The sequence below is a fragment of the Cucumis sativus genome, unplaced genomic scaffold (genome assembly GCF_000004075.3).
Source record: "Cucumis sativus cultivar 9930 unplaced genomic scaffold, Cucumber_9930_V3 scaffold79, whole genome shotgun sequence".
In the NCBI taxonomy this organism is placed as follows: domain Eukaryota; kingdom Viridiplantae; phylum Streptophyta; class Magnoliopsida; order Cucurbitales; family Cucurbitaceae; genus Cucumis; species Cucumis sativus.
In genome coordinates, this window is record NW_022279570.1 from 144,108 (window position 1) to 168,087 (window position 23,980).

Consider the following 23,980-nt stretch of genomic DNA (forward strand, 5'->3'; position numbering starts at 1 on the left):
CTTCGTCCCCTTTCATTGCCTGCTTCACTTCCACATCCGTGTCTATTTCATACCTTTGGAATTCCAACAGAAAACCCTGATCTTCATTTTCCCACGTTTTCTCAATGGTTTTCAGGAAACATTCTGCTTGGATGAGGGATGGATCTCCTTTCAAAATAATTTTTTGTTTGCCTGACCAAAAGGACATTGTTAGAGATGGCCAATGTATCTTCATGGTGCCTGTTGTATCCAGCCACTGCATACCCAATATTACATCCACATTTCCCAACTCAATAGCTAAAAAATCAGCCACCACCACAACCCCTTGTAGCTCCAATTCCACTCTCTTGCAAATACCCTTGCCTGTACACTTGGTGCCATCCCCAATTGTAACTGCAAACGGATTACCTTTTTCCAAGTATAAGTTCTTTTCCTTTACTGTCTGGTTATGTATAAAATTATGGGTTGCTCCACTATCAATCAGCACTATCACTCCTTTGCCCTTTATATTTCCCTTCAGCTTCATCGTTCCCTTTGATGCCATCCCATGGATTGTCTTCAATTCTATTTCCTCTCCTTAGGCAAAATCCAGGTGGTTTAATTCCACTGTTTCCCCTGGTTCCTCTTCTATCTTGTCTTTCTCTTCCTTGCTCTCCTCTTCATTCATGATAAATAACATCAGCTCCCTTTTTTCCTTCACTCTACATCTGTGCCCCGGCGTATACTTCTCGTTGCATTTGAAACATAGGCCCTTATCCAGTCTGGACCTGAATTCTGCGTCTGAAAGTAGTTTGATAGGAGGTTCATTTTTTTGGTAACTACCCTTAATAGGTATAGTTACTTGTTTTATGGGAAAATCTGTCTTCCTCATGTAGCTTTTGTCGGTTCCATCTTGGATTTTTCCTGCATACTCTTCTTTTTTCTTTGGTTCCACTGTCCTGCCCTCGGTCTTAGTCAGTTTCATTGCTACATTCCGATCATTGACTAGTTGAGCCTCCCTCATACATTCTTCCAATGTTCGAGGGTAACGACTAACGACTTCTGCTTGAAGATTGGGTTCCAGACCGGTCAGAAAGGCATCGCGTAACACACTTTCCTCCATGTGAGGGAGAGGAGCTGAATATGTGACAAATTTCTTCACATACTCACTGTAGGATCCATCTTGTTGTATCCTAATCAAGCGTGCCACTAGACTCGTTTTCCCTGAGTCCTTGAAAAAATCAAACATCCTCCCTTTTAAGTCTTCCCATGACTCTACTTTTTTCCTATTATGTGTCCACCGGTACCAGTCCACTTCATCTTGCCCAAAGCTGACCACAGCCACTTTGATCTTCTCGTTTTCTGGCAGGTTGTTGATCTCAAAAAAATGTTCTGCTCTATATACCCAGGATTCAGGATTTTCACCTAAGAACATAGGCATTTCTAACTTTTTGTACTTACTTCGATCCACATTATTTCCATTTATCTCATTACAGACTTCCGATTCTTCTACTTTTCCTTTCAACTTCATGCTGGATCCATCAGATGTTCCGGATTCATCTCTTTTCTTATAGCTATGATTCTCTCTTAGTTCCTCCGTCAGTCTTTCCATAGATTTCTTCATTTCCAGTAGCATTTCTTTCATGCTCAACAGCTCCTTCTCGGTTCCTTCCATTCGTTCCTCCATTTGTCTTTGTGCCATGCGATGCGTAACAACACCCAGTTTTTTTTGTTGTTAGGCTCTGATACCAAATGTCAGGATTCTAACCCACTTTCTAATAAAACACTCAACAATGGCTAAACAGAGACAGCACCCTGTGATTCTTTATTTATGTATATAGCCAAACAATACAGCTACAATATGAAATGAAAGCAAGAACAGTAAATAACAAGAACATACCAGCATCCTTTACAAGAAGGATACCCCCTCCCCTTTACGGCTGCTGCCGCCTCTCTTTTCCCTAAGGTTAACAAAAAAGATACCTATCCCTATTTCCCAATCATTCTATTTATACTCACCCTCAAATTCCTACCCAGTGTGACCCACCTGCACATTCTCTTACTTCCCACTCATTCCCTCTCATTACTTGTTGGTGAATTTCCCTTCTTACCCTTCCTAACATACGTATGTATGATTGGGGGTCTCACAGATTTCTCCTAAAACCTCACTTACTAGGAGGAATAAAAAGGGGGAGAGGAGGTCCCCTTGGCGGATACCTCTAGATGCTGTTATCCGGCCTCTAGGCTTACCATTGATGAAGACTGAATACTTTGGATTTTTTAGGCAGCCCATTATCCATGATATCCATTTGGAACTAAACTTTTTCAAAGATAAATTTTTTTCTAAAAAGTTCCAATTCACCCTATAAAAGGCTTTTTCCAAGTCAAGTTTTAAAATCCATCCTTTTTTTCCGTTTTGCCCTATAATCTTCCACGGCCTCGTTAGCAATTGATATTGGGTCAAGAATTTGCCTACCTTCAATAAAGGCGCTTTGAGTGGGGCTTATAATTGCATCCATAACTTGTTTTAGACGTTCAGATAAAACCTTTGCAACAACCTTGTATGCTAACGTAGTAAGGCTGATTGGACGGAAATCCTTGACTAGAGTCACATTCTCTTTTTTCTGCACTAAACAAATGAAGTTTTCTTGGATGCAAGCATTTAATCTTCCATTTCTGTGGAAATCAGACATTAGTGATTTGAAGATATCCTTGAAAATAGACCATTGGGTGATTAGGAACTTCACTGTGAAGCCATCCGAGCCCGGAGCTTTATTGTTGCCAAGTGCCTTTAATGCCTTAAAGATCTCCTCCACTGAAAATTGGGTAACAAGAGCCTCATTCTGAATTGAGGAAACACAAGACCAATTACTGTTAATAGGGATGAATCTGTCCCGCGGAATTCTGGTATAAAGTGACTCAAAAAATTCCAGCACAAGCCTTTCAATGTCGCGGAATGAAGTCGAGACAACCCCATCATGATTTTTTAATTCAGTTATGAGGTTCCTTCTTTTTTTCGCATTTAGAAAGCGGTGGAAGAAGCCCGTATTCTCATCATCCAAAGAAAGCCAATTGAGTTTACTCTTCTGAATAAAATTACGCTCTTCATTTTGATAAATACTAAGTAATTCCACTTGCAAAGCAGCTCTAGAATTCAACTCTTCTTGATTTAATCCAATCAACTCAGCCACAGAATCATATTTTTCTAATTTTGACATCAAGGATTTCTCTGTTTTTTTTTTTTACCTTAGCTTGCGCAGCAATATTCCAAGCTTTTACTGCCAATTTAACTGATCTCAACTGCTCATGAAGAATGAAACCAGCCCATCCCTGGAAGTTAGAGTTGCTCACTGTTTCAACAATAATGTGATTAGAATCACTGGACACCAACCAGCTGTTACAAAACCGAAAAGGAGAGGGACCCCAAAGAAAAGAACCAGCCTCCAAGAATAAAGGAAAGTGATCCGAGAAGATGCGTGCTTTTCGAGAAACCCGAGAATTTTCAAAACAAACATCCCACATCTGATTTATGAAGAATCTGTCTAATAATGATCTTCAAGGAGAATTACCGTCTCTAGACCAAGTGAACCTTCCATTTTGCAATGGAATTTCCATGAGAGAAACCATGTGAATAAACTTATTGAATAATGACATTCCTCTCGTACTTCTGCCAAAAGGAAATCTTTCGCGGGCCCAACGAGTGATATTAAAATCCCCACCTATGCACCAGGCCACGGCCGAACAATCAGCCAAGGAAGACAATTCGGGCCAAACCAATTTCCTTTCTCTGCAACAACAAGGGCCATAGACATTTGTGATCCAACAAACCTTTTTGCACAAAGTGAGGCATTTGATTGACAAAGAGAAGCGTCTTTTAATGACCTCTGTTACAGATATTTTACTGCTGTCCCACATGGTAAGAATTCCCCCAGAAGATCCAACAGAAGCCACATAATCCCAGCCAATATCCTTAGAACTCCACAATGATTTTATAAAAGCCGAGTTCAAGGTGTCCTTCTTAGATTCTTGAATCATGACTACAATTGTTGATGAATTTTTTAAGTGCTGCACGTTTAGAGAAGTCGTTCAAACCCTTAGTGTTCCAGGAGACAACCTTAATAATGACTGGGAGGAGGAAAAGGCAGTTGCACATCTAATTTAAGCCAGAATGATTCCACAATCACCGACTATAGACACTAAATCTTTAGGCAAATCCAGGGGAATTTTAATAGGGAGAATATCTTCATCATTGAACAAGACATTCAGACCCATCCCATTAATTTATGGGACTAATTTAGGGTCAACTTCAGTGTTGGGGACTGCCAATTTAACTGATCTCAACAGTAAGTTGATTAAGTTGGGCAGTAGGAGGGACACGAGACAAGGCATCTGCTGCTTTGTTTTCTAGTCCCGGTTTATACACGACATCAAAATTGTAGCCAAGAAGCTTAGCAATCCACCTCTGATGTTGAGGTTGGATAACCGTTTGTTCCAATAAAAGTTTCAATGATCGTTGATCAGTTTTCACTACAAACCTCTTGCCCAAAAGATAAGGTCTACAGCGTTGCACAGCCAAAACTACAGCCATTAATTCCCGTTCATAAACTGGTTTAGCACGATCCCTCATAGCTAATTTCTGGCTCAAAATAAGCAATTGGTCGATGATTTTGAATTAAGACAGCACCTACCCCGTATCCAGAAGCATCGGTCTCTATTTCAAATGGTAAGGAAAAATCTGGCAGTGCTAAGATTGGGAGAGTCATCGTAGCCATCTTTAAATTCTCAAAAGCTTCAGCAGCTGCAACAGTCCATTCATATGCTCCTTTCTTCAATAATTGAGTCAAAGGAGCAGCCACACTTCCATAATTCATTACAAATCTTCGATAATATCCTGTCAACCCAAGAAATCCACGAACTTCACGGACATTAGTGGGCACGGGCCATTCTTTGATAGATCTAATTTTCTCGGGATCAACCTCTACACCCTTGCCCGAAATTATATGGCCAAGATACTCCACTTTCATTTTGGCAAACCCACACTTGTGCATATTAGCATATAATTTATTCTCTCGCAGCACCTCTAGCACCCATTCTAAATGTTGAAGATTTTCATCCAAACTTCTGCTGTAAATTAATATATCATCAAAAAAGACTAAGAAAACCTGTGTAGGTAAGGTTTAAAGATACTATTCATCAAAGCTTGAAACGTTGATGGTGCATTGGTGAGCCCAAAAGGCATGACAAGAAACTCATAATGCCCCTCGTGAGTTCTAAAAGCTGTTTTCTTCACATCCTTTTTACACATTCTAATTTGATGATATCCCGCCTTGAGATCAATCTTCGAAAATATATTAGCCCCATTAAGTTCATCAAACAATTCCTCTACTACTGGAATAGGAAACTTGTCTGGAACGGTCACACTATTCAACGCACGGTAATCTACACAAAACCGTCAACTACCATTTTTTTTCACCAACAAGACCGGGCTCGAATATGGACTAGTACTAGGTTTTTATGCCAAATGCCATCATTTCATCAACCAATCTTTCCATCTCCTCCTTTTGCTGGTATGCATATCTATAAGGCCGAACATTGACTGGATTAGTCCCCTTCTTAAGATGTATATGATGTTCAATGCTACATTGTGGTGGCAACTCTCCAGGCCAATCAAAAACATCTTCATTCTTAGCTAACACGGCTGGAATAGACTCATGGGTGGTAGGCACTTCATCAACCCCATCCATCGCTGCAAATGCCATTCCACCTTCCAAAGATCTACACTCAATCAGAAATCCCTGATCAAGTTCTGTCCATGTCTTCATCATGTGCTTCAAACTCACCCTAGCCTTCGTACGACTCGGATCTCCCCTCAATACAACCTTCTTCCCATTTTGTATGAATGTCAAAGTAAGTTTTCACCAATCTACTTCGGTTACTCCTAATGTATGTAGCCATTGCATACCAAGAATGACATCCACTCCCCCTCAATTCCAATGGAAGAAAATTATCCACAACCTTCCATTCACCCAAGAGCAGTTCCACTTGTTTACAAATTCCCTTCCCTTTTACAGCAGATTCAGACCCCAAAATAACCCCATAATCAGAAGTTTCCTGCAACTGCAACAACAATTGAGTTACTAACTTTTCAGATATAAAATTATTGGTCGCGCCGCAATCTATCGATACTACTACTGACCTTTCTCTAATCATACCTTCAATTTTCATAGTTCCAGGGTTTGTTAATCCCACCACCGAATTTATTGATAATTCGATCACGGGTTCTTCTGGTTTAACAACTTCAGTATCCTGTATTTCAGTTTCCACTTTTGAATCCTCTTCTTCAACTACTCTAGTTCTTCCCCATTTGCCCCAACAACTAAAACTCTAAGATCCTTATGATCTTTCACTTTACACTTATGGCCCACAAAAAATCATTCCTCACAACGAAAACAGAGACCTTTCTCATGTCTAGCCTGAAATTCAGCATCAGAAAGTCGTTTTAGTGGTCCTTCTCGTCGATTAGGTTCACCAGCCACTCCTCGAAGTGTAATCATCCACATTCGAACAATCCCTCCTGACTTATTATCATTAGAAATCACAGGAATTTGAGGTTTAAAAGAAGCAGAAACCTGGAATTTTCCATCCGCTGCACGTTTGAAACTTGATTCTCCCATTATCACTTCTCTGTTCTCAATCTTTTGGGCCAACTTCATCATTTGAACAAGCTCCATAGGTTCCCAAACATTCCATGTCTGCCTTAATCCATGGTTTCAAACCATTCATAAATTTTTCTTCTAAGACAGCCTTTTGTAGAAAAGGCAATGGTGCTACTGATTTATCAAATAAATTCCAATATTCTTCCGCTGTAATTTCTTGCTTGATCTTTAAACATCTTCCCAGAATTGATCCCTCACGACTCGATCGAAATCAAACAATAAGTCTCTTCTTTAAATCGTCCCAATTAACAAACAGTTCACGATCTTCATGAGATCTATACCAATTCAAAGCTGCTCCATCAAAACTAATAATGGACACAGTCATTTTCTCTGACTCACTCAGTTTGTGTATCTGAAAGTATCTCTCAGCCCTAAACAACCAAGAATCAGGATCATTTCCCACAAAAACTGGCATTTCAATTTTTTTAAATTTGCTTCGGTCGCCCGCAGAATCTTCGCCCTCCAACTTGGTATGTTTTTCCTCATATTTTCCTCCCATCATCGTCCAATCACTGACATCAACCATGCTGTGAACTCACTTGATGATCCTTCTAGTACTTCTTCCATCGTTGTCTTCCCTTTGATCATTCCTTCAATATATTTCAATAGTGTTTCTGGTTGCTGTTGTTGCTTCTCAGCCTGTACTCCTAACCTCTCAATACTCTTCGCCAAAGATGACATGTTTTCCTTGATTGTTGGCAGATCATGTAATTCTGCTCGAATGCCGGATATTTCTTGATCTACCATTTCCAACTTTTCCTCAATTCGCTTTTGAGCCATGATATAGAACTTCACAGATTCGATTTCTCCGATACCAAAATGATAGAACACCAAATAGTGTGTTCTACTAATTTATTAATCAGCCAAACATGTTCTAACACAGTCTTGAAAACAAAGTACTCGACAATTTGGAAGACAGAAAGCCCTAGAAGAGTGAATATCACGCTTTGGAGAATGCGAAATGGACTATGAACTGTGCAGAAGTTTTGCAAATGAAACCTCCCTTTCTCAGTTTATCTCCTCATGTTTGTCCCTTGTGTTTGCATGCTTTAGAAGATTTACATCATATTTTCTTCTCCTGCCTACATGCAAAGAAGTGTTGGTTTTGGCTTACTTGGCTATCTTCATTTGAATTGGGTTTTCGACTATAGATTTAGGAGAACGCGGTCCAGCTTATTTCATGTCCCATTCTCAAGAAGAAACCAAGATTGATTTGGTTAAATGCAGTAAAGGCCATTTTACCAGAAATTTGGTTTGAACATAATCAACTAACAATTTAACTGATCTCAACTGCTCATGAAGAATGAAACCAGCCCATCCCTGGAAGTTAAATTGGCATTCATAAATACAATGTCATAATTTGACATTCATAAATACAATGTCATAATTTGAAATCTGCTGTCTTCCTACATTATGCATGTTTTTCTGTTATTGAAGTTGCTGTCCGGTTGTGCTAAAAGTTCTCAAGCAGTCATGCTAAAAGATCTCAATCACATTAAATGATTTTTGACAGGATGTTGTTGTTGTTTTACCCTTCTTCCTGTAGGTCATGTTTGAAGGAATTCTTGTTGATATACTTTTTGCAACATTCTTCTTGAGCAAGTTAAAACAGAAGTAAGGTTTTTAAAGATTTACTGTCTTACTGTTTTGTATTTTGTGCTGATCCATTAATCGTAGTATTGATGGTCATGACAATGACTAGTTGCAAGTTACTTGAATTTTTAGGGTTCTAAAAATCTTACATTTTATTATGGGTGCACTGCCTACTAATGAGATTGTCAATTGCTAACTTCCAAATGTTGAATTTGGGATTTCCATGCTACATTCACTTTCTTGATCTGCAATTACAGAGCTACTCTATACTGGAATAAAGTCTCATCTGAACTGTACATTGCTTTTGATGCTGTAATTGCAAAGCTAGGAAATCTTTATGTATAATGCCTTTTTTTTTATCATTTATTAATGAAAATGAGAAGCCTTTTTATAAGCTGGAGATTACAAGAGTTGTTAAACTAACTTGGGGTTGAGTTAGTTTACTTATAACTAACTCAAGATACAAAATTGTTAATTCAAATAACTAATCCTAAACTATAAAAATGGTAATTCAAACACCTCCTCTAGGATAAAACTCAAGAAACATAAAGAAGGGGGATGTTCTACATTAGCTTTTGTCAAGGCTTTAGCCAAAATTTTATTTATCAACTGTGGGGGAGGATTTGAGAGCTCCCCAATCTCTACACACTTCTCTAATGAGAGTCTATACCAAAATCAAGATACCCATACCCTTCCACTCAAGAAACTTAAGTAATTGCTTAGAGAAATAACAAAATACTTGGCCCCACTCTAACAAACACATTCCTAAGGGCCCACACAAATAGAAAAATACCAACTAACTCTCAATCATTCTTTCTTCTTCCTATTCTTGTCTCTACGGGAATACACCTTTATTATGGGAGGTCTATCATTTGCTCTACCCCAATCCTGGTTCGGGAATGATACATGAGCAACATCTCCAGTTTTTCCATTTCCTCGAAGTTCTTTTGGCAAAGGTATGGCCATAATTCCCAATCATACATGGAATTTACTTTGGTTGACTAGTGTTTTTTCTTTTTTTGTATAAGGATATCCTGGTCTTGGCCTTATCATGGAAGATTCTTATATATCTTTCACCCCATACTTTGGTTGAATTTTGGAACATTAATGTATCGCTTGACATTCATAAATACAATGTCATAATTTGAAATCTGCTGTCTTCCTACATTATGCATGTTTTTCTGTTATTGAAGTTGCTGCCCGGTTGTGCTAAAAGTTCTCAAGCAGTCATGCTAAAAGATCTCAATCACATTAAATGATTTTTGACAGGATGTTGTTGTTTTACCCTTCTTCCTGTAGGTCATGTTTGAAGGAATTCTTGTTCATATACTTTTTGCAACATTCTTCTTGAGCAAGTTAAAACAGAAGTAAGGTTTTTAAAGATTTACTGTCTTAATGTTTTGTATTTTGTGCTGATCCACTAATCGTAGTATTGATGGTCATGACAATGACTAGTTGCAAGTTACTTGAATTTTTAGGGTTCTAAAAATCTTACATTTTATTATGGGTGCACTGCCTACTAATGAGATTGTCAATTGCTACCTTCCAAATGTTGAATTTGGGATTTCCATGCTACATTCACTTTCTTGATCTGCAATTACAGAGCTACTCTATACTGGAATAAAGTCTCATCTGAACTGTACATTGCTTTTGATGCTGTAATTGCAAAGCTAGGAAATCTTTATGTATAATGCCTTTTTTTATCATTTATTAATGAAAATGAGAAGCCTTTTTATAGGCTGGAGATTACAAGAGTTGTTAAACTAACTTGGGGTTGAGTTAGTTTACTTATAACTAACTCAAGATACAAAATTGTTAATTCAAATAACTAATCCTAAACTATAAAAATGGTAATTCAAACACCTCCTCTAGGATAAAACTCAAGAAACATAAAGAAGGGGGATGTTCTACATTAGCTTTTGTCAAGGCTTTAGCCAAAATTTTATTTATCAACTGTGGGGGAGGATTTGAGAGCTCCCCAATCTCTACACACTTCTCTAATGAGAGTCTATACCAAAATCAAGATACCCATACCCTCCCACTCAAGAAACTTAAGTAATTGCTTAGAGAAATAACAAAATACTTGGCCCCACTCTAACAAACACATTCCTAAGGGCCCACACAAATAGAAAAATATCAACTAACTCTCAATCATTCTTTCTTCTTCCTATTCTTGTCTCTACGGGAATACACCTTTTCACTCTCAATCATCACCTGACAATCTTTTCACGTTTTTTCCAGAAATAGATTTAGCTTATCCCTTCTTTCTCTTGACCTCTGATTGTTTTAAAGAACTCCCCCCACTCTTGCTGGTTCCATCACCCTTCCTAACAGACTGCTTCAATGTCTTAGTTTCAAAATCACTTGTAGGGTCATTAGTTTACATTTACATTTACGTTGAAGATATAATATTACATTTACGTCATTAGTTTTTGGATGAATTGGTGATTTAACATGCTCTAGAGTGGATAGTTTAGGAGGTCTGTTAGACCACCATTGTTATTTTACTTATAATAGAAGAAAGGAAAGTAAGGCACGTTAGTAATCAACACAGTTACTTATTCAAAAGGATGACAGTTATCTAAAACAGGAAGTTAAATGGATGAGAGGGAGATGGGAAAGGGCAGGCAGTTTTTAGTAAAAGGAAGGGCCTGCCAGAATTGTTCTGGTTTTAATTGTAGTATTTTGAATTGTGTTTATTTCTGTTTTGGATTAGGAGGGTTTCTTTGCTTGTTGTTTGTAATTTCTCTGTAATTTTCTTTCTATTGCATCTTTAAGTCTCAAATATCAATATAATAGAAACAGTACATAAGTGTTCTATCAAGGTTGTATGTTCAGAAGTGAGTAGATAGTTGGGGAAGTCCTATGTTCAAAAGTGAGTAGTTTAAGAGGGTCCTATGTTCAAAAGTTTGCTGGTGTGTATCTTTGTTGGCTCAACATGTTTCTAATTTATGATTGTTGTTGGTGGAGAGAGCGGAAGATGCCGGGGACAGTTTGGAGAAGATCAAGCGGCAGCTGGCCTCTGGGTCTGGTCGGAATTTGTTGCAGGGTCCCCTTCTAAAGCGATCTGAAACAGTAAACTAACGCATTGCAACTCTTTCTGTCTTTCCTGTTGTTTTGAATTGATGGTTACTGCTTAATTGCGCTGCCTTTAGGAATTTGGCAAGCATGGAGGCTGTTTATTTGAGTCGGAAGCCCACTGCAAAATCTGTTTTGGAGTTTGTTCGATCTGTTCATGATGATACAAATTTGTTATGATCATATTGCATTTTGAAGTTTTGGGGTATTTTTCTTCCATTTCTTTTCTGCTTACGTTGTATTCTTTCTTACGTATATTATTTTCTAATGGTCTTGTTGTGCAATGTCTTTCTTTTAAGTCATTGGCAACTTTGTAAAGAGAAAAACAAAGTGAACTATGTCATCGTTCTACTCTTTCTACCCTATTTCCGTAAAGAAGCAAGAAAACAGCTAACAGGCAAATCAATCAACTTAAACATTCAATTGGCCATTTAGTCTTTTGGGATTTAACATTCTGCCATTCTTGTCGTTGCCCTTAAATCTCCTCACAATCTCTTTTTTATTCCAACAATCCTTAAGAAAAATCCCTATAAACCGAACCCCATATGTTCCGTTTTCTCCACATCGGTCATAATTTTGTCCACTCTCCAAACAAAATCCTTTCAACCTTATTTTTCTTCACTACCCATTTCCAAAATTTTCATTTCCCTTGGAAAATCTTTGTCGATGTCGAAACTTGCGGCTGGGAACCGATAGTTCTCAATCATGTCCAGTGCTGTACCTCCCAATGGACGGCATGGATCAAGGGTTAAGGTGGATTTTTTTGTTATCGTTGGTTAGAATTCTTGTTCTGTTTTAGGACATAAATTCCAACACAAAGAATGTTTAAGTGTTAGCTTTCTCTACTCATAACCTACTCAAATATTAGAAAAAAGGACTTAACGACACAAATTGCATCCAAGTGTCCAGATGCAACACTATAGTGCCAAACAAACCTAACTAGTGTCCAAAATGTGCCTAAGATTTAAAGACAACCAAACGATGCTTAACTGTGAGCTTTTCCAATGCATAAGCTACCAAAAAGTGAGAAAAAAAGGTCTGAACAACCTAAAATCGCAACCAAGTGCCCAAATGCAACTACTATAGTGCCAAATAAACCTAAGTAGTGTCCAAAAGGTGCCTAAGCTTTAAAGAAAACCAAAGAATGCTTAAATGTGAGCTTTCTAGACTCATAACCAACTAAAAAGTTAGAAAAAAGAATTTAACAACCCGGAATGACAACCAAATGCCAAGGTACAACAACTATAGTGCCAAACCAAGGTGCGTAAGCTGTAAAGGAAACAAAAGAATGCTTAAGTGTTAGCTTTCCCGACTCATAACCTAACAAAAGTTAGAAAAAAGGACTTAACAACCCGAAATTGCAACCAAGTGCCAAAGTGCAACAACTATGGTGCCAAAGAAACCTTATTAATGTCCAAAAGGTTCCTAAGGTTTAAAGACAGCAAAAAAAATGCTTAAGTGTGAGATTTTCCAAATCATAACTTTAAAAAATGTGAGAAAAAGGACTTAACGACCTGAAGTGGAAATCAAGTGTCCAAGTGCAACAGCTATAATGCCAAACCAACCTAGGTAGTGTCCAAAAGGTGCCTACGTTGTAAATGCAATCAAAGAATGCTTCAGTGTGAACTTTCTCTACTTATAACCTACCAAAATGTTAGAAAAAAGGACTTAACGACTCGAATTGCAACCAAGTGCAACAAATATAGTGCCAAACTAACCTAACTAGTGTCCAAAAGGTGCATAAGGCTTAAAATCAACCAAACAATGCTTAACTGTGAGCTTTTCCAACTCATAAGCTACGAAAAAATGAGAAAAAAATGACTTAACAACCCGAAATGGCAACCAAGTGCCCAAATTCAATAACTATAGTGTCAAACCAACCTAACTACTATCCAAACGGTGTTAAGTTGTAAAGGCAACCATTGAATGCTTAAGTGTGAGCTTTCTTAACTCATAAGCTACCAAAAAATCACAAAAAAGGACTTGATGAACAAAAATTTCAACCAAGTGCGTAAGTTAAACAAATATGCTGTTAAAACAACCTAATTAGTGTCTAAAAGGTGACTAAGGTTTAAAGACAACCAAAGAATGCTTAAGTGTGAGCTTTCCCGACTCATAACCTACCGATAAGTCAGAAAAAATGATTTAACGACTCGAAATGGCAAGCATGTGCCCAAGAGCAACAAATAAAATGTCAAACATACCTAAGTAGTATCCAAAAGTTGCGTAAGCTATAAACGCAACCAAATAATATTTAAGTGTGAGCTTTCTCGACTCATAACAAACAAAAATGTAAAAAAAAAAAGACTTAACGACCCCAATTGGCAACCAAGTGCCTAAGTGAAACAACTATAGTGCGAAACATACCTAAGTAGTGTCCAAAAAGTGCCTAAGCTGTAAATGCAACCCAAGAACTTGTAAGTGTGAGCTTTGTCGACTCATATCCTACCAAAATATCTGAAAAAATAACTTAACGACCCGAAATGGCAACCAAGTGCGCATGTGCAATAATTATAGTGCCAAACAAACCTAAGTAGTTTAAAAAACGTGCCTATTATATAAACACAACCAAAGAATGCTTAAGTGTGAGCTTTCTCAACTCAAAATCTACCAAAATGTCAGAAAAAAGGACTTAACGACCCAAAATGAAAATAAGTGCACAAAAGCAACAACTATAGTGCCAGACCAACCCAAGTAGTGTCCAAAAGGTGCCTAAGGTTTAAAGACAAACCAAGAATGTTTAACTGTGAGCATTCCTGATATGGATCAAGAAATCATGATTGAATCAAATGAAGAAGTTGAGTAGATGCAATGCTTGGAAGTTGAAGAGTTATTTTGGGCAACTCAAAAGTCATAAATTTAAATGTTTAAGAAATAATGTTTATGTGTTTTTAGTTATTATGTTAGTTGAAAGGTTATCAAATTAAATGTTTTGACCTTTCATTTCATATTTTAATTAGTATAAATAGGGTTGTAATTTTTCCACATTTAAAAAGAAGAATTTGGGATGAAAGAAATCTGAAAATTCTAGAATGTAGAATTTTGTTCTTGTCTGTTGTGATAGAATGCACAAACATTTGAAGCATTCAAGTGAGAATTGATCTACCTTACTTGTGGAGTGTTTTGAAGATTAAGGATTGATGGGAGTTTCTAATTTTGTTCGATCCTTGGTTTCTTAGATCATCTAAGCAATTTGTATGTAGCCTATCTTAGGGGTTGAAATCAAATTGGTTTTGCGGCTAGTGGGGTTGTGTTCTTTGAGTCTTGTTGTTTAACATGATTCTTAGATCCAATGCCTAGGGGTTTCTTATCAATTTCCAACACATAACCTACCAAAAAGTGACCAAAAAGGACTTAAGGACCTTAAATGGAAACCAAGTGTGCAAGTGCATCAACTATAGTGCCAACCAACCTATGTAGTGTCCAAGAGGTGCTTAGGCTGTAAAGACTATCAAACAATGCTTAAGTGTGAGCTTTCTTAACTCATAAACTACCAAAAATTGAAAAACAAAGAAGGAATTAACGACCAAAAATGGTAAATAAGACAAGAACTATAGTGCTAAACCAACCTAAGTGGTGTGCAAAAGGCGTCTATAGTGCAAATCATGTCATTTTAATTGATCAATTCATAAGTTAGTCCTAGAAGTTTTATGGTATAGTGCTTGATTTGGCAATGCATAGGTAAAGAAACCATAGTGACTAAAGTTCACAAATCAAATGTATAGTATTGTGTTTGAAATGACTTTATAAGTGAATAAAAACACTAGGAAAAAGAAATTGAGTCATATAAGGGATCATCTAGCAAACAGGTTTTTGTCAAGTTCCAAATGTAGTAACACTACAACAAAAATTATCTACTACGACAGTTGTTTATATCACAAAATGGAGGGAGGAAAAAAAATTATCACAAAAGGAAAAAAAACGCGCGGGAAAAGGCGAAACTTTTCGGATAATACTTTTCGCGACAGTTATTTGACGTCATAGTATTGTAATTGAAAAAATTTTAGAGGCCTAGAACCACAAATGAAAGTCACGAATGAACCATCATCATTCTTCTTAAATCGCCACTAATCTTAAAAGTGCAAGCATTGTATATATGTTTAATTTTTAAAATAAAAAGAAAACAGTTCTAAAAAAGAAAATGGTTATCAATTCCTATCTGATGAGTTGTGGTAAAAATTATATCAATAAAATGAACAAGAAAAAAAGAAGTGTAAGGAAGGAAAAGTTGAATACCGTAGAACCCAACGAATTTTGACCTAATCGGCTTAACTCTCCTACATTCTACAGGCTATTGTTGCTTCGGCCGTGAGTGAATATTTTCCTACGCAAGTTCTGATATCGAAGGAACCCAACGCATTCTGACCTAATTGGCTTAACTCTTCTACTTTCAACTAGCTATTGTTGCTTCGGCCAAGAGTGAAGAGTTACCTATACAACTATCGATCCCGAAGGAACCCGACGCATTCTGACCTAACCACTTTAACTCTCCTACTTTCTACAGAAATTGATGCTTTGGCCAAGAGTAAAAAGTTCCCTATGTGAATTCTGATACGTAAAGAACTTGATACATTCCAACCTAACCAGCTTAACTCTCCTACTTTCTACCGGTTATTGTTGCTTCAGCCAAGAGTGAAGAGTTCTCTACGCAAGCTTTGATTCTGAAGGAACCTGACGTATTCTGACCTAACTAGCTTAACTATCCAACTTTCTACAGGCTATTGTTGCTTCAACCAAGAGTGAAGAGTTCCTTATGCAATTTAGGAACCCGATGCATTCTGACCTAACCGGCTTGACTTTCCTACTTTCTACGGCCTATTGTGGCTTCGGCGAAGTGAAAAGTTCTTTACGCAAGTTCTGAACTCAAAGGAACCCGATGGATTTTGACCTAACCCGCTTAACTCTCCTACTTTCTACCGGCTATAGTTACTACAACCAAAAGTGAAAAGTTCCCTACGCAAGTTTTGATCCCGTAGGAACCCGATGCATTGCGACCTAATCAACTTATCTCTCTAACTTTCTATGGGCTGTTATTGCTTCATCCAAGAGTGAAGAGTACCTAATGCACGTTCATGTCTCGAAGGAACCCGATGCACTCTGACCTAATCGATTTAACTCTCCTACTTTCTATGGGTTATTATGGCTTCGACAAAGATTGAAGAGTTCTCCACACAAGTTCTGATCTCGAAGGAACCCAACACATTCTGAACTAACCAGCTTAACTCTCCTACATGCTACGGGCGACCAAAGAGTGAAAAGTTCTCTATGCTAGTTTTGATCACGAAGGAACCCGATGCATTTTTGCCTAACCGACTTAACTCTCGTACTTTCTATGGGGTATTGTGGCTTTAGCCGAGAGTGAAGAGTTCCCGATAAAAGTTCTGATTCGGAAGGAACCTGACACACTTTGAGCTTTTCGGCTTAACTCTCCTACATTTTACGGGCTACTGTAGGTTCAGCCGAGAGTGAAGAGTTCACGAACAAGTTCTGATTCTAAAAGAACCCGATTCATTTTAATCAAACCAGCTTAACTCTTTTACTTTCTACGGGCTATTGTGGCTTCGGCCGAGAGTGAAGAGTTCCTCACACAAGTTCTAATCCCAAAGCAACTCGACGCATTCTAACCTAATCGGCTTAACTCTCCTACTTTCTACATGTTATTGTTGCTTCGACCATAAGTGAAGATTTCATTATGAAAGTTTTGATCCGGACGGAACCCTACGCACTCTGAGCTATCCGACTTAATTCTCCTACATTCTACAGGCTATTGTTGCTTGGTCGAGAGTGAAGAGTTCACCAACAAGTTCTGATCACGAAGGAACCAGACGCATTCTAACCTGATCGGCTTAACTCTCTTACTTTTTATGGGCTATTGTGGCTTCGGCCGTGAGTGAAGAGTTCCGGACACAAGTTCTGATCTCAAAGGAACTCTATACATTCTGACCTAATATGCTTAACTCTTCTACTTTTTATGGGCTATTGTTGCTTCGACCATGAGTGAAGATTTTCCTACGCAAGTTCTAATATCGAAAGAACCGAATGCATTTTGACCGAACTAGCTTAACTCTTCTACTTCCAACGACCTATTGTTGCCTCGACCAAGAGTTAAGAGTTCTATATGCAAGTTCTTATTCTGAAGGAACCCGATGCATTCTGACCCAACCGTCTTAACTCCCCTACTTTCTACGGGCTATTGTGGCTTCGACCAAGAGTGAAGAGTTCTCTAAGCAAGTTCTGATCCTAAAGGAACCCGACGCATTCTGACCTAACCGATTTAACTCTCCTACTTTCTACGGGCTATTGTGGGTTTAGTCGAGAGTGAAGAGTTGTTGATGAAAGTACTGATCTCGAGGGAACTAGATGCATTTTAACCTATTCGGCTTAACTCTCCTACTTTCTATGGTCTATTGTGGCTTCAACCGAGGGTGAAAAGTTCCCAACACAAGTTCTGATCTGGAAGGAACCCGACGCATTTTAACCTATTTTGCTTAGCTCTCATACTTTCTATGGGCTATTGTGGCTTCAGCTAAGAGGGAAGAGTTCCTGACACAAGTTATGATACCAAAGGAACTCGATGCATTCTAACCTAACCAGCTTAACTCTATTACTTTCTACGAGCTATTATTGCTTTCACCATGAGTGAAGATTTTCCTATGCAAGTTCTGATATCGAAAGAACCAAATGCATTCTGACCCAACTGGCTTAACTTTTCTACTTCCAACGAGCTATTGTTGCTTCGGCCAATAGTAAAGAGTTCCCTACGAAAATTCTGATTTCAAAGGAACTCGATGCATTCTGACCTAACCGTCTTAATTCTCTTACTTTCTACAGGCTATTTTTGCTTCCACCAAGAGTTAAGAGTTCCCTACGAAAGTATTGGTCCCGATGGAACCCAATGAATTATGATTTAACCACTTTAACTCTCCTACTTTCTATAGTATTGCTTCGGCCAAGAGGGAAGAGTTCCCTATGGAAATTCTGATATTGAAGGAACCTGACACATTTTGACCTAACCAGCTTAACTCTCCTACTTTCTACAAGTTATTGTTGCTTCGGCCAAGAAAGCATTCCCTACGCAAATTTTGATCCTGAAGGAACCCGACGCATTCCGACCTAACCGGCTTAACTCTCAACCTTTTTATGGGCTATTGTTGCTTCGACCAAGAGTTAAGAGTTCCCTATGCAAGTTCTAATATCGAAGGAACCAAATGCATTTTGACCTAACTGGCTTAACTCTCCTACTTTCTACAGGCTATTGTGGCTTTAGCCGAGAGTGAAGAGTTCCATGAAATTTCTGGTCAGGAAGGAACCCGATGCATTTTAACATATTCGGCTTAACTCTCCTACTTTCTATGGGCTATTGTGGCTTCAACTGAGAGTGAAGAGTTCCTGACACAAGTTCTGATCCCAAAGGAACTCGATGCAGTCTGACCTATCCGAGTTAATTCTCCTACTTCCTACGGGCTATTGTTGCGTCGACCATAAGTGAAGATTTCCCTACGCAAGTTCTTATATTGAAAGATCTAAACGCATTCTCACCTAACTGGCTTAACTCTTTTACTTCCAACGGGTTATTGAAGCTTCAACCAAGAGTGAAGAGTTCCCTACGAAAATTTTGATCCTGAAGGAAATCGACGCATTTCTGACCTAATTGGCTTAACTATCCGACTTTGTACAGGCTCTTTTTGCTTCAGCCAAGAGTTAAGGGTTCCTTACGCAAGTATGGATCCCGAAGGAACCCGACACATTCTGATCTAACCGCTTTAACTCTCCTACTTTCTATATGAAATTATTTCTTTGGCCAGGAGGGAAGAGTTCCCTACGAAAATTTTGATACGAAGTGAACCCGACGCATTCCGACCTAACCAGCTTAACTCTCCTACTTTCTACGGGCTATTGTTGCTTCAGCCAAAAGTGAAGAGTTCCCTAAGCAAATTTTGATTCCGAAGAAACCGATGCATACCGACCTAACCGGCTTAACTCCCCGACTTTCTATGCGTTATTGTTGCTTTGACTAAGAGTTAAGAGTTTCCTACGCAAGTTCTGATTCTCGAGGAACCCGATGCATTCTAACATAAATGGCTTAACTCCCGTACTTTCTACGGGCTATTGTGGCTTCGGCCGAGAGTGAAGAGTTGTCGAAGAAGTTATGATCCCAAAGAAATGCATTTTAACCTAACCGGTTACTTTCTACGAGCTATTGTGGCTTCAATCGAGAGTGAAGAGTTCCCGACACAAGTTCTGATCCCAAAGAAAACACATTCTGACCTAACCAGCTTAACTCTCCTACTTTCTACAGGTTATTGTTGCTTCGACCATGAGTGAAGATTTCCCTGTGCAAGTTCGGATATCTAAAGAACCAAACATGCATTCTGACCTAACTGGCTTAACTCTTCTACTTTCAACCGGCCATTGTTGCTTCGACCAAGAGTGAAGAGTTCCCTACGAAAATTTTGAACCCGAAGGAACTCGACACATTCTAAACTAATTGGCTTAAATCTTCGACTTTCTACGGGCTATTTTTGCTTCCACCAAGAGTTAAGAGTTCCCTACGCAAGTATTGATCCCGAAGGAACCCATCGCATTATGATCTAATCGCTTCAACTCACCTTCTTTCTACAGGAAATTGTTGCTTTCACCAAGAGTGAAGAGTTCCCTACGCAAATACTAATACGGAAGGAACCCGACGCATTTTGACCTGACCAACTTATCTTTCCTACTTTCTACAAGTTATTGTGGCTTCGGTCGAGAGTGAAGAGTTTCCTACGAAAGTTTGATCCTGAAAGAACCCAATGCATTATGACTTAATAGGCTTACCTCTCCTACTTTCTACCAGCTATTGTAGCTTCGACCGTGAGTGAAGAGTTCTGATGCAAGTTTTGATCCCAAACGAACCCGACGCATTCTAACCTAACAAGCTTAACTCTCCTACTTTCTACGGGCTATTGTAGCTTCAGGCAAGAGTGAAAAGTTCTCTACTTTCTATGGGCTTTTTATTATAAGTGTAAAGAAATAGGTGTATGAATTGGATTGATGAACATTTTTTTGAATTTTTTTTAAGCTTAAAAGGATATTTATGGAACTTTCAATAATTCATCAATATTTTTTAAACAGAACTTTTCAATAGTTGATGATTATTTTTTAAACAAAACTTTAGCGACTTTCATCTAAAACCAAAGACAATGGTATTTTTGAACCGTTTTCGAAAGTTTAAGGGCATCTTTCAACTTTTAAAAGGAGACTTTTTTGACACAAACCACTAGGGGTATTCTAACACTGACAACACTAACAACCCAGACTACCCATCCCAAATTTCGAGTATTATTACAAAATATGTTTTTTAACTTATGGATATGTTGAATTTTGATATTATGAAATTTTAGTAATTGATATGTGTGGTAAAAAAATTTAAGTGTTTAAGTTAATCAAGAATACACTCCATTTACAAGGAGTACAAGGAGTCCAAGTAGATATTAGTTGTGTTTGAAAAATTATGAAAAAAATGTCCTATTTTAAAAAAAAGTACAATCAAGTGAAATGTTACATAAACTTCACAACATAGTTAATAAGATAACACAATATTACAAGATTTTGTTTACACGTATACATACATATACTAGTGGTTAAAGTAAGATTAGATTTGAATGTATATTTAAACGAAAGTTATGCCATTCAACTAGAGTAATAAAATAACTAAAGAGCTCAATAAATTACAACAAATGTGATGGTACTTTGACACCAGAAGCTCAACCATTTGAAGGAAAGTTCCAAACAATGGATAAAAGGAAGCATACTAAAACACAAGTAAAACAAGAGGATTATTTTTATTGTCTTCCATTATCTGAGAGTGGAATGCAAACAAAGCAATGCAAAAGCACCATTCAAGACATCTGACTGATTTATACAAAGTGTAAATAAGACACCAATACAATGCTGAACATTCTCCAAAACAAGATGCAACATACACATCATTCATTTGGCTATTCAACGGGAATATGTCACGTTTTTTGCCATAATTATTCTTGTTTCATGTTTGCCCACGATGGCAGGACAAGACTTTTAGGTAAAGCAAATCCTGGTTTTCCAATGTCAAAAGGCCTTGGCCGCTTGCAGGTAATACTTAGTTTTCCATTTTTAACCTTAAGGTTGCACTTTATGTTTAAATTGTCCATCCGAACATCTTTTTTTTTTCTTTTTCTTCTTTCCTTCGGGTAATAAAGAATAGTGACCTTGAAGAATTAAGAGAATTGGGGTCCGGCACCTTTGGCACTTTTTACCATGGAAAATGGAGGGGACTGATGTTGCTATAAAACGAATCAATGAGAGGTGTTTTGCTGGGAAACCTTCTAAACAAGATCGCAAGGTTGTTCATTTTAAGCAACTGGCTTTTCTTTTCTTTTGTTATTCGTGTATTTTTCTTTTTGTTCCTTGACTCAAGTCCTTTTTGTTGTTTTATATTGTACCAGTGAGAAGATTTTTAGAATGAAGCAATTAAGTTTGCTGATTTGCACCACCCAAATGTGGTACTTTTTATGGTGTCGTGCTTGATGGGCCTGGGAGATCTGTGGCCACAGTAACAGAATATATGGCCAATGGTTCGCTCAAAAATGCTTTGTTGAAGAATGAAAAGTAACAATTGTTCTCATTTTTCATACGTTTAATTTAATTTGTTAGAAGTTAGTTGCAGTATAATGTATCTTCACCCTTAGATTAAGCATAAATACAATTGATGCAGGAGTCTTGAAAAGTGGAAGCGCCTCTTGATTGCTATGGATGCGGCTTTTAGAATGGAACACCTGCACAGAAAGAATATTGTGCACTTTGATTTTGAAAGTGATAATCTACTGGTCAATCTTCGAGATCCTCATCACTCAATATGCAAGGTTTGTGTATTACTGATAATAGCAGAATCATCATTGTAGTGCATTCCATTTAGTTAAACTCTTGATTTGATTTTTAAACAAAACAGGATGATAACCAATTTTTATAGTTATTGTTGTAATTAACACAATTAATTGTCAAATAAAAAATGTATTTGACTATTAACATTTTTTTGTTTGACTAATTATAGTATGTTTTAAGAAGAAAATAAGCTTGGCTTGTCTTAGATATACGGGATAAAGTAATGTTTTTAACTAACAAATGCCTTAAACCAGCAATGGTCTCAATCTCCTCCCAAGACCTCTCAAAACCCTTACTCTCTAATCAAATGTTCCATTAAAAAAAATATAGTGAGATATTTCACAACCTTGATCGCATAAGACAACAATCTCTATTTCAAACCAAACTAACTCTAAAGGGCTCGACAAAAGTTGAAAATCAAGGTAGCAAACTGCGATCTCTAAAGGATACGATGTGATCTAAAGGAATGCTCCTGTGCTATAAATGCATGGGTGCAGTCCAAACACAAAGGAAGATTGTCCCTATATATAATAACTTTTTATAGGAAGTATTTTTGAAGTGTTAACTCATCTATTTCCAACGGGCTATTCCTACTTCGACCAAGAGTGAAGAGTTCCTTACGAAAATTCTGATTCCGAAGGAACTCAACGCATTTTGACCTAACCGACTTAACTTTTTGAGTTTCTACATGTTATTTTTGCTTCCTCCAAGAGTTAAGAGTTTCCTACGCAAGTATTGATTCTGAAGGAACCCGACGCATTCTTATCTAACTGGTTTAACTCTTCTACTTTCTATTGGAAATTGTTGCTTCAACCAAGAGGGAAGAGTTTCCTACGCAAATTCTGATACCGAAGGAACCCGATGCATTCTGATCTAACCAGCTTTACTCTTCTACTTTCTACATGCTATTGTTGCTTCAGCCAAGAGTGAAGATTTCCCTACGCAACTTTTGATCCTGAACGAACCCGACGCATTCGGAGGTAGTAGGGAGCTGATTCCTAAGAAGTTGGTTAGTGTTCTTGTTCTGATTTTTTTACCTTCAGTTAACTACGTTGTTTCTGAAGAAATTAAAGTTATGGGATGTGATGCATGTTGGTAGGGAGCTGAATCCTTTCTTAGGAACGTTTTGGTGAGCATGGAGGCTGTTTATTTGAGTCGGAAGCCCACTGCAAAATCTGTTTTGGAGTTTGGTCGATCTGTTCATGATGATACAAATTTGTTATGGCATTTTGAAGTTTTGGGGTATTTTTCTTCCATTTCTTTTCTACTTCCAATTTCATTTTCAATTTCTGCTTATTTTTTATTCTTTCTTATGTATATTATTTTCTAATGGTCACAAGTTGTGCAATGTCTTTCTTTTAAGTCATTGGCTACTTTGTAAAGAGAAAAACAAAGTTAACTATATCATCATTCTACTCTTTCTACCCCATTTCCATAAAGAAGCAAGAAACCAGCTAACAGGCAGATCGAACTGGCTTAAAGACTCAATTGGCCATTTAGTCTTTCGAGATTTAACATTCTGTCATTGTTGTCGTTGCCCTTAAATCTCCTCACAATCTCTTTGTTCTTCCAACAATCATTAAGAAAAATCTGTGTAAACTGAACCCCATGTCTTCCCTTCTCTTCCCACCGGCGAGAATTTTTCCCACTCTCCACTGCAAAACCCATTTTGGAGCTTATTCGATCAGTTCATGTTGATACAAATTTTTCCGAATCGTAATGCATTTGTAACT

At 37.8% G+C, this 23,980-nt stretch overlaps 1 long non-coding RNA gene across 1 annotated transcript; it reads left to right on the forward strand.

The window, feature by feature from the left end:
* Nucleotides 1–11,218: 11,218 nt before the first annotated feature.
* LOC116406245 lies at nt 11,219–23,315 on the forward strand. Its single transcript, XR_004219271.1, has 6 exons — nt 11,219–11,342; nt 21,395–21,458; nt 21,566–21,708; nt 21,812–21,974; nt 22,081–22,228; nt 23,168–23,315. It is a non-coding gene; the product is annotated as an uncharacterized LOC116406245 (long non-coding RNA).
* The last annotated feature ends 665 nt before the right edge of the window (nt 23,316–23,980 follow it).